This window comes from Triticum dicoccoides, chromosome 7A (assembly GCF_002162155.2).
Source record: "Triticum dicoccoides isolate Atlit2015 ecotype Zavitan chromosome 7A, WEW_v2.0, whole genome shotgun sequence".
NCBI lineage: Eukaryota > Viridiplantae > Streptophyta > Magnoliopsida > Poales > Poaceae > Triticum > Triticum dicoccoides.
Window position 1 is genome coordinate 177,573,029 of NC_041392.1, and position 9,394 is coordinate 177,582,422.

The window sequence follows — 9,394 nt, forward strand, 5'->3', positions numbered from 1 at the left end:
TCCTCCTTTATATACGAGGGCAGGGGCACCCCAAAGCACATCAATTGTTCTTAGCCGTGTGCGGTGCCCCCCTCCACAGTTTACTGGTCCGGTCATATTGTCGTAGTGCATAGGCAAAGCCCTGCGCGGATCACATCACCATCAACGTCACCATGCCATCGTGCTAACGAAACCCTCCCTCGACACTTTGCAAGATCAAGAGTTTGATGGACATCATCGAGTTGAATGTGTGTTGAACTCGGAGGTGTCGTACGTTCGGTATTTGATCGGTTGGATCGCGAAGATGTTCAACTACATCAACCGTGTTAAACTAACGCTTCCGCTTTCGGTCTAAGAGGATACGTGGACACACTCTCCCCCTCTCTTTGCTATGCATCACCTAGATAGATCTTGCATGATTGTAGGAATTTTTTTTAATTGCATGCTACGTTCCCCAACAGTGGCATCCGAGCCAGGTCTATGCGTAGATGATATGCACGAGTAGAACACAAAGAGTTGTGGGCGATCATAGTCATACTGCTTACCACCAACGTCTTATTTTGATCCGGCGGTATTGTTCGATGAAGCGGCCCAGACCAACCTTACATGACCACGTTCATGAGACTAATTCCACCGACAGACATGCAACTAGTTTTGCATAAAGGTGGCTGGCAGGTGTCTGTTTCTCCAACTTTAGTTGAATCGAATTTGACTATGGCCGGTCCTTGTTGAAGGTTAAAACAGAAAACATGATGAAAGATGATTGTGGTTTTGATGCGTAGGTAAGAACGGATCCTACTAGAAGCCCGTAGCAACCACGTAAAACTTGCAACAACAAAGTAGAGGACGTCTAACTTGTTTTTGCAGGGTATGTTGTGATGTGATATGGTTAAGAAACATGATGTGATATACGTTTTCGTATGAGATGATCATGTTTTGTAAAAGTTATCGGCAACTAGCAGGAGCCTTATGGTTGCCGCTTTATTGTATGAAATGAAATCACCATGTAATTGCTTTACTTTGTCACTATGCGTTAGCGATAATTGTAGAAGCAATAGTTGGCGAGACGACGACGATGCTACGATGGAGATCAAGGTGTCAAGATGGTGACTATGGAGATCATGACGGTGCTTTGGAGATGGAGATCATCTTATTTTGCTTAGTACGGCGGTATCATTATAAGAAGACCCTTCACTAAAATTTCAAGGTATAAGTGTTCTCCCTGAATATGCACCGTTGCGATAGTTCATCGTGCCGAGACACCACGTGATGATCGGGTGTGGTAAGCTCTATGTTCACATACAACGGGTGTAAGACAGTTTTGCACGTGCAGAATACTCGGGTTAAACTTGACGAGCCTAGCATGTACAGACATGGCCTCGGAACATTGAGACCAAAAGTTCGTACGTTAATCATATAGTAGATATGATCAACATAGAGATGTTCACCATTGAAAACTACTCCATCTCACGTGATGATCGGACATGGTTTAGTTTATATGGATCACCTGATCATTTAGATGACTAGAAAGATGTCTATCTAAGTGGGAGTTCTTAAGTAATATGATTAAGTGAACTTAAAATTTATCATAAACTTAGTCCTAATAGTTTTTGCATATCTATGTTGTAGATCAATGGCCCGTGCTACCGTTCCCTTGAATTTTAATGCATTCCTAGGGAAAGCTAAGTTGAAAGATGATGGTAGCAACTACATGGAGTGGGTCTGTAACTTAAGGATTATCCTCATTGCTGCACAAAAGAATTACATCCTTGATTCACCGCTAGGTGCGAGGCCTGCTGCAGGAGCAACTGCTGACATTATGAACGTCTGGCAAGCTAAATCTGATGACTACTCGATAATTCAGTGTGCCATGCTTTACGTCTTAGAATTGGGACTTCAAAGATGTTTTGAACACCAAGGAGCATATGAGATGTTCCAGGAGTTGAAGTTAATATTTCAAGCAAATGCTCGAGTTGAGAGATATGAAGCCTCCAACAAGTTCTATAGTTGCAAGATGGAGGAGAACAGTTCTGTCAATGAACACATACTCAGAATGTCTGGGTACCATAACCACTTGACTCAGCTGGGAGTTAATCTTCCGGATGATAGTGTCATTGATAGAGTTCTTTGATCACTGCCACCGAGCTATAAAGGCTTCATGATGAACTATAATATGCAAGGGATGAACAAGACGATTCCCGAGCTCTTCGCAATGCTCAAGGCTGCAGAGGTAGAAATCAAGAAGGAGCATCAAGTGTTGATGGTTAACAAGACCACTAGTTTCAAGAAAAAGGGCAAAGGAAAGAAGGGGAACTTCAAGAAGAATAGCAAGCAAGTTGCTGCTCCCGGGAAGAAGCCCAAGTCTGGACCTAAGCCTGAAATTGAGTGCTTCTGCTGCAAAGGGACTGGTCACTGGAAGCAGAACTGTCCCAAGTATTTGGCGAATAAGAAGGATGGCAAAGTGAAAGGTATTTTTGATATACATGTTATTGATGTGTACCTTACTAATGCTTGTAGTAGCGCCTGGGTATTTGATATTGGTTCTGTTGCTCATATTTGCAACTCGAAACAGGGGCTATGGATTAAATGAAGATTGGCTAAGGACGAGGTGACGATGCGTGTCGGAAATGGTTCCAAGGTCGATGTGATTGCCGTCGGCACGCTACCTCTACACCTGCCTTCGGTATTAGTTTTAGACCCGAATAATTGTTATTTGGTTCCAGCGTTGAGCATGAACATTATATCTGGATCTTGTTTGACGTGAGACGGTTATTCATTTAAATCGGAGAATAATGGTTTTTCTATTTATATGAGTAATATCTTTTATGGTCATGCACCCTTGATGAGTGGTCTATTTTTGTTGAATCTCGATCGTAGTGATACACATATTCATAATATTGATGCCAAAAGATGCAAAGTTAATAATGATAGTGCAACTTATTTGTGGCACTGCCGTTTAAGTCATATTTGTGTAAAGCGCATGAAGAAACTCCATGCAGATGGGCTTTTGGAATCACTTTATTATGTATCACTTGATGCTTGCGAACCATGCCTCATGGGCAAGATGACTAAGACTCCATTCTCCGAAACAATGGAGCGAGCCACTGACTTATTAGAAATAATACATACTGATGTATGCGGTCCGATGAGTGTTGAGGCTCGCGACGGGTATCGTTATTTTTTGACCTTCACAGATGATTTGAGCAGATATGGGTATATCTAGTTAATGAAACACAAGTGTGAAACATTTGAAAAGTTCAAAGAATTTCATAGTGAAGTGGAAAATCATCATAACAATAAAATAAAGTTTCTACGATCTGATCATGGAGGCGAATATTTGAGTTACGAGTTTGGTCTTCATTTAAAATAATGTGGAATAGTTTTGCAATTCACGCCACCTGGTGTAATGGTGTGTCCGAACGTCGTAACCGTACTTTATTAGATATGGTGCCATCTATGATGTCTCTTACCGATTTACCACTATCGTTTTGGGGTTATGCATTAGAGACAGCTGCATTCACGTTAAATAGGGCACCATCTAAATCTGTTGAGATGACATCGTATGAACTGTGGTTTCGCAAGAAACCTAAGCTATCGTTTCTTAAAGTTTGGGGTTGCGATGCTTATGTGAAAAGCTTCAGCCTGATAAGCTCAAAACCAAATCAGAGAACAGTGTCTTCATAGGATACCCAAAAGAAACTATTGGGCACACCTTCTATCACAGATTCGAAGGCAAGATATTTGTTGCTAAGAATTGATCCTTTCTAGAGAAGGAGTTTCTCTCGAAAGAAGTGAATGGGAGGAAAGTAGAACTTGATGCGGTAATTGTACCTTCTCTCGAATTGGAAAGTAGATCATCACAGAGATCAATTCTAGTGATGCCTACACCAACTAGTGAGGAAGCTAATGATGATGATCATGAAACTTCAGATCAAGTTACTACCGAACCTTGTAGGTCAACCAGAGTACGTTCTGCACCAGAGTGGTACGGTAATCCTATTCTGGAAGTCATGTTACTAGACCATGTATGATGAACCTGCAAACTATGAGGAAGCGATGAAGAGCCCAGATTCCGCGAAATGGCTTGAGGCCATGAAATCTGAGATGGGATCCATGTATGAGAACTTTGGTTGACTTGCCCAATGATCAGCAAGCCATAGAGAATAAATGGTCTTCAAGAAGAATGTTGACGCTGATGGTAATGTTACTGTCTATAAAGCTCGACTTGTTGCGAAAGGTTTTCCACAAGTTCAAGGAGTTGACTATGATGAGACCTTCTCACCCGTAGTGATGTTTAAGTCTGTCCGAATCATGTTAGCAATTGCAGCATTTTATGATTATGAAATTTGGCAAATGGACGTCAAAACTGCATTCCTTAATGGATTTCTTAAAGAAGAGTTGTATATGATGCAACCAGAAGGTTTTGTTGATCCTAAAGGTGCTAAGAAAGTGTGCAAGCTCCAGCGATCCATTTATGGACTGGTGCAAGCATCTCGGAGTTGGAATATATGCTTTGATAGTGTGATCAAAGCATATGGTTTTATACAGATTTTTGGAGAAGCCTGCATTTACAAGAAAGTGAGTGCGAGCTCTGTAGCATTTCTAATATTATATGTGGATGACATATTGTTGATTGGAAATGATATAGAATTTCCGGATAGCATAAAAGGATACTTGAATAAGAATTTTTCAATGAAAGACCTCGGTGAAGCTGCTTATGTATTGGGCATCAAGATCTATAGATATAGATCAAGACGCTCAATTGGGCTTTCACAAAGCACATACCTTGATAAAGTTTTGAAGAAGTTCAAAATTGACCAGTCAAAGAAAGGGTTCTTGCCTATGTTACAAGGTGTGAAGTTGAATCAAACTCAATGCCCGACCACTTTAGATGATAGAGAGAAAATGGAAGTCATTCCCTATGCCTCAGCCATAGGTTCTATCATGTATGCAATGTTGTGACCCAGACCTGATGTGTGCCTTACTATAAGTTTAGCAGGGAGGTACCAAAGTAATTGATATGTCTCCAACGTATCTATAATTTTTTATTGTTCCATGCTATTGTATTATCATTCTTGGATGTTTTATAATCATTTTATAGTCATTTTATATCATTTTTTGGGACTAACCTATTGACATAGTGCCAAGTGCCAGTTGCTGTTTTTTGCATGTTTTTTACATCACAGGAAATCAATATCAAACCGAGTCCAAACACCGTGAAACTTTTTAAGGTTTTTTTTATGGACCAAAAGACACCCGATGGGCCAGAGCAGCACCTGGGGGTGCCCCGAGGGGGCATAACCCACCAGGGTGCGCCTGGAGGCCCAGGCACGCCCAGGTGGGTTGTGCCCACCTCGGTGGCCTCCCGCAGCCCCTCTTTACCCTATAAATTCACAAATACTCCGAAAACCCTCAGGGTTAACCTAGATCAGAAGTTTTGCCGCCGCAAGGCTCTGTAGCCACCAAAAAACCAATCTAGACCCTTTCCGGCACCCTGCCGGAGGGGGGGAATCATCTCTAGTGGCCATCTTCGTCATCCCGATGGCCACCACGATGAGGAGGGAGTAGTCGACCCTCGGGGCTGACGGTTTGTATACCAGTATCTATGTGTTTAATCTCTCTCTCTTTCTCTCTCGTGTTTTTGAGATGTCACGATCTTGATGTATCGCGGGCTTTGTTAATATAGTCGGATCATATGGTGTTTGCCCTTCTCTATCTTGTTGTGATGAAATGAGTTTTTCCCTTTGAGATTTCGTTGTTATTGATAATCCACAAGTATAGGGGATCGCAACAGTTTTCGAGGGTAGAGTATTCAACCCAAATTTATTGATTCGACACAAGGCGAGCCAAAGAATATTCTCAAGTATTAGAAGCTGAGTTGTCAATTCAACCACACCTGGAAACTTAATATCTGCAGCAAAGTGTTTAGTAGCAAAGTAATATGATAACAGTGGTAACGGTAGCAAAAGTAATATTTTTGGTTTTATAGTGATTGTAACAGTAGCAATGGAAAAGTAAATAGGCGAAGAACAATATATGAAAAGCTCGTAGGCAATGGATCAGTGATGGATAATTATGTCCAATGCGATCAATCATTCAATAGTTATAACATAGGGTGACACGGAACTAGCTCCAGTTCATCATTGTAATGTAGGCATGTATTCCGAATATAGTCATACGTGCTTATGGAAAAGAACTTGCATGACATCTTTTGTCCTACCCTCCCATGGCAGCGGGGTCCTATTGGAAACTAAGGGATATTAAGGCCTCCTTTTAATAGAGTACCGAACCAAAGCATTAACACATAGTGAATACATGAACTCCTCAAACTATGGTCCTCACCGGTAAGTATCCCGATTATTATCACTTCGGGGTTAACGGATCATAACACATAATAGGTGACTATAGACTTGCAAGATAGGATCAAGAACTCATATATATTCATGAAAGCATAATAGGTTCAGATCTGAAATCGTGGCACTCGGGCCCTAGTGACAAGCATTAAGCATAGCAAAGTCATAGCAAAATCAATCTTAGAACATAGTGGATACTAGGGATCAAACCCTAACAAAACTAACTCGATTACACGATTAATATCATCCAACCCATCACTGTCCAGCAAGCCTACAATGGAATTACTTACGCACGACGATGAGCATCATGAAATTGGTGATGGAGGAAGGTTGATGATGATGATGGCGACGGATTGCCCTCTCCGGAGCCCCGAACGGACTCCAGATCAGCCCTCTCGAGAGAGTTTAGGGCTAGGCGGCGGCTCCGTATCGTAAAATGCGATGAATCCTTCTCCCTTATTTTTTTCTCCCCGAAAGTGAATATATGGAGTTGGAGTTGAGGTCGGTGGAGCGTCAGGGGGACCAAGAGGCAGGGGGCGCGCCCCCACCCTCGTGGATAGAGTGTGGGCCCCTGGCATAGATTCTTTCGCCAGTATTTTTATATATTCCAAGAAATAATCTCCGTTGATTTTCAGGTCATTCCGAGAGCTTTTATTTCTGCACAAAAATAACACCATGGCAATTCTGCTGAAAACAACGTCAGTCCAGGTTAGTTCCATTCAAATCGTGCATGTTAGAGTCCAAAACAAGGGCAAAAGTGTTTGGAAAAGTAGATACGACGGAGACGTATCAACTCCCCCAAGCTTAAACCTTTGCTTGTCCTCAAGCAATTCAGTTGATAAACTGAAAGTGATAAAAAAACTTTTACAAAATCTGTTTGCTCTTGTTTTTGTAAATATGTAAAGCCAGCATTCAAGTTTTCAGCAAAGATTATGAACTAACCATATTCACAATAACATTTAGGTCTCATGTTTACTCATATCAATGGCATAATCAACTAGCAAGCAATAATAATAAATCTCATATGACAACACTTTCTCAAAACAATCATAATATGATATAACAAGATGGTATCTCGCTAGCCCTTTCTGTGACCACAAACATAAATGCAGAGCACCTTTAAAGATCAAGGACTAACTAGACATTGTAATTCATGGTAAAAGAGATCCAGTCAAGTCATACTCAATGTAAACTAACAGTAACGGATGCAAATGATAGCGGTGCTCTCCAACTGGTGCTTTTTAATAAGAGGATGATGACTCAACATAAAAATAAATAGATAGGCCCTTCGCATAGGGAAGCAGGGATTTGTAGAGGTGCCAGAGCTCATTTTTGAAATAGATATGAATAATATTTTGAGCGGTATACTTTCATTGTCAACATAACAACTGAGAGATCTCAATATCTTCCATGCTACACACATTATAGGCGGTTCCCAAATAGAATGGTAAAGTTTATACTCCCCATCCACTAACAAGCATCAATCCATGGCTTGCTTGAAACAACGAGTGCCTCCAACTAACAAGAGTCCCGGGGGAGTTTTGTTTGCACTTATTTTGATTTGATTTGCATTAAGCATGGGACTGGGCATCCTGGTGACCAGCCATTTTCTCGTGAGTGAGGAGCGGAGTCCACTCCTATTGAGAATAACCCTCCTAGCATGGAGGATACAAACAACCCTAGTTGATACATGAGCTATTCGAGCATACAAAACAGAATGTTTATTTGAAGGTTTAGAGTTTTGCAGAGGGAAGCAGGGATTTGTAGAGGTGCCAGAGCTCGATTTTGAAATAGAGATGAATAATATTTTGAGCGGTATACTTTCATTGTCAAGACAACAACCGAGAGATCTCGATATCTCCCATGCTACACACATTATAGGAGGTTCCCAAGCAGAATGGTAAAGTTTATACTCCCCCACCACCAACAAGCATCAATCAATGGCTTGCCCGAAACAACAGGTGCCTCCAACTAACAACAATCCTGGGGGAGTTTTGTTTGCAATTATTTTGATTTGATTTGAGCATGGGACTGGGCATCCCGGTGACCAGCCATTTTCTCGTGAGTGAGGAGCGGAGTCCACTCCTCTTGAGAATAACATGCCTAGCATGGAGGATACAGACAGCCCTAGTTGATACATGAGCTATTCGAGCATACAAAACCGAATGTTTATTTGAAGGTTTAGAGTTTGGCACATACAAATTTACTTGGAGCAGAAGGTAGATGCCGTATATAGGAAGGTATGGTGGACTCATATGAAATAACTTTGGGGTTTATGGAGTTGGATGCACAAGCAGTATTCCCGCTTAGTACAAGTGAAGGCTAGAAAGAGACTCGGAAGCGACCAGCTAGAGAGCAACAACAGTCATGAACATGCATTAAAATTAATCAACACCGAATGCAAGCATGAGTAGGATATAATTCACCATGAACATAAATATCGTAGAGGCTATGTTGATTTTGTTTCAACTACATGCGTGAGCATGTGCCAAGTCAAGCCACTCGAATCGTTCAAAGGAGGATACCACCCTATCATACCACGTCACAAATATTTTAATAGCATGTTGGCACGCAAGGTAAACCATTATAAACTCCTAGCAAATTAAGCATGGCATAAGCAACTATAATCTCTAATTGTCATTGCAAACATGTTTCATTCATAATAGGCTGAATCAGGAACGACGAACTAATCATATTTACAAAAACAAGAGAGGTCGAGTTCATACCAGCTTCTCTCATCTCAATCAGTCCATCATATATCGTCATTATTGCCTTTCACTTGCACAACCAAATAGTGTGGATAATAATAATAGTGCACGTGCATTGGACTAAGCTGGAATCTGCAAGCATTCAATTCAAGGGATAAGACAAGGTAATATGGGCTCTTTGTTAGATCAACAATAATGCATAAAAGAGCCACTCAACATTTTCATTGTGGTCTTCTCCTCTCGACCCCCAAAGAAAAGAAACAAAACTATTTACACGGGAAAGCTCCCAACAAGCAAAAGAAGAATGAGAAATCTTTTTGGGTTTTCTTTTTAATTACTACTACTACAAGCATG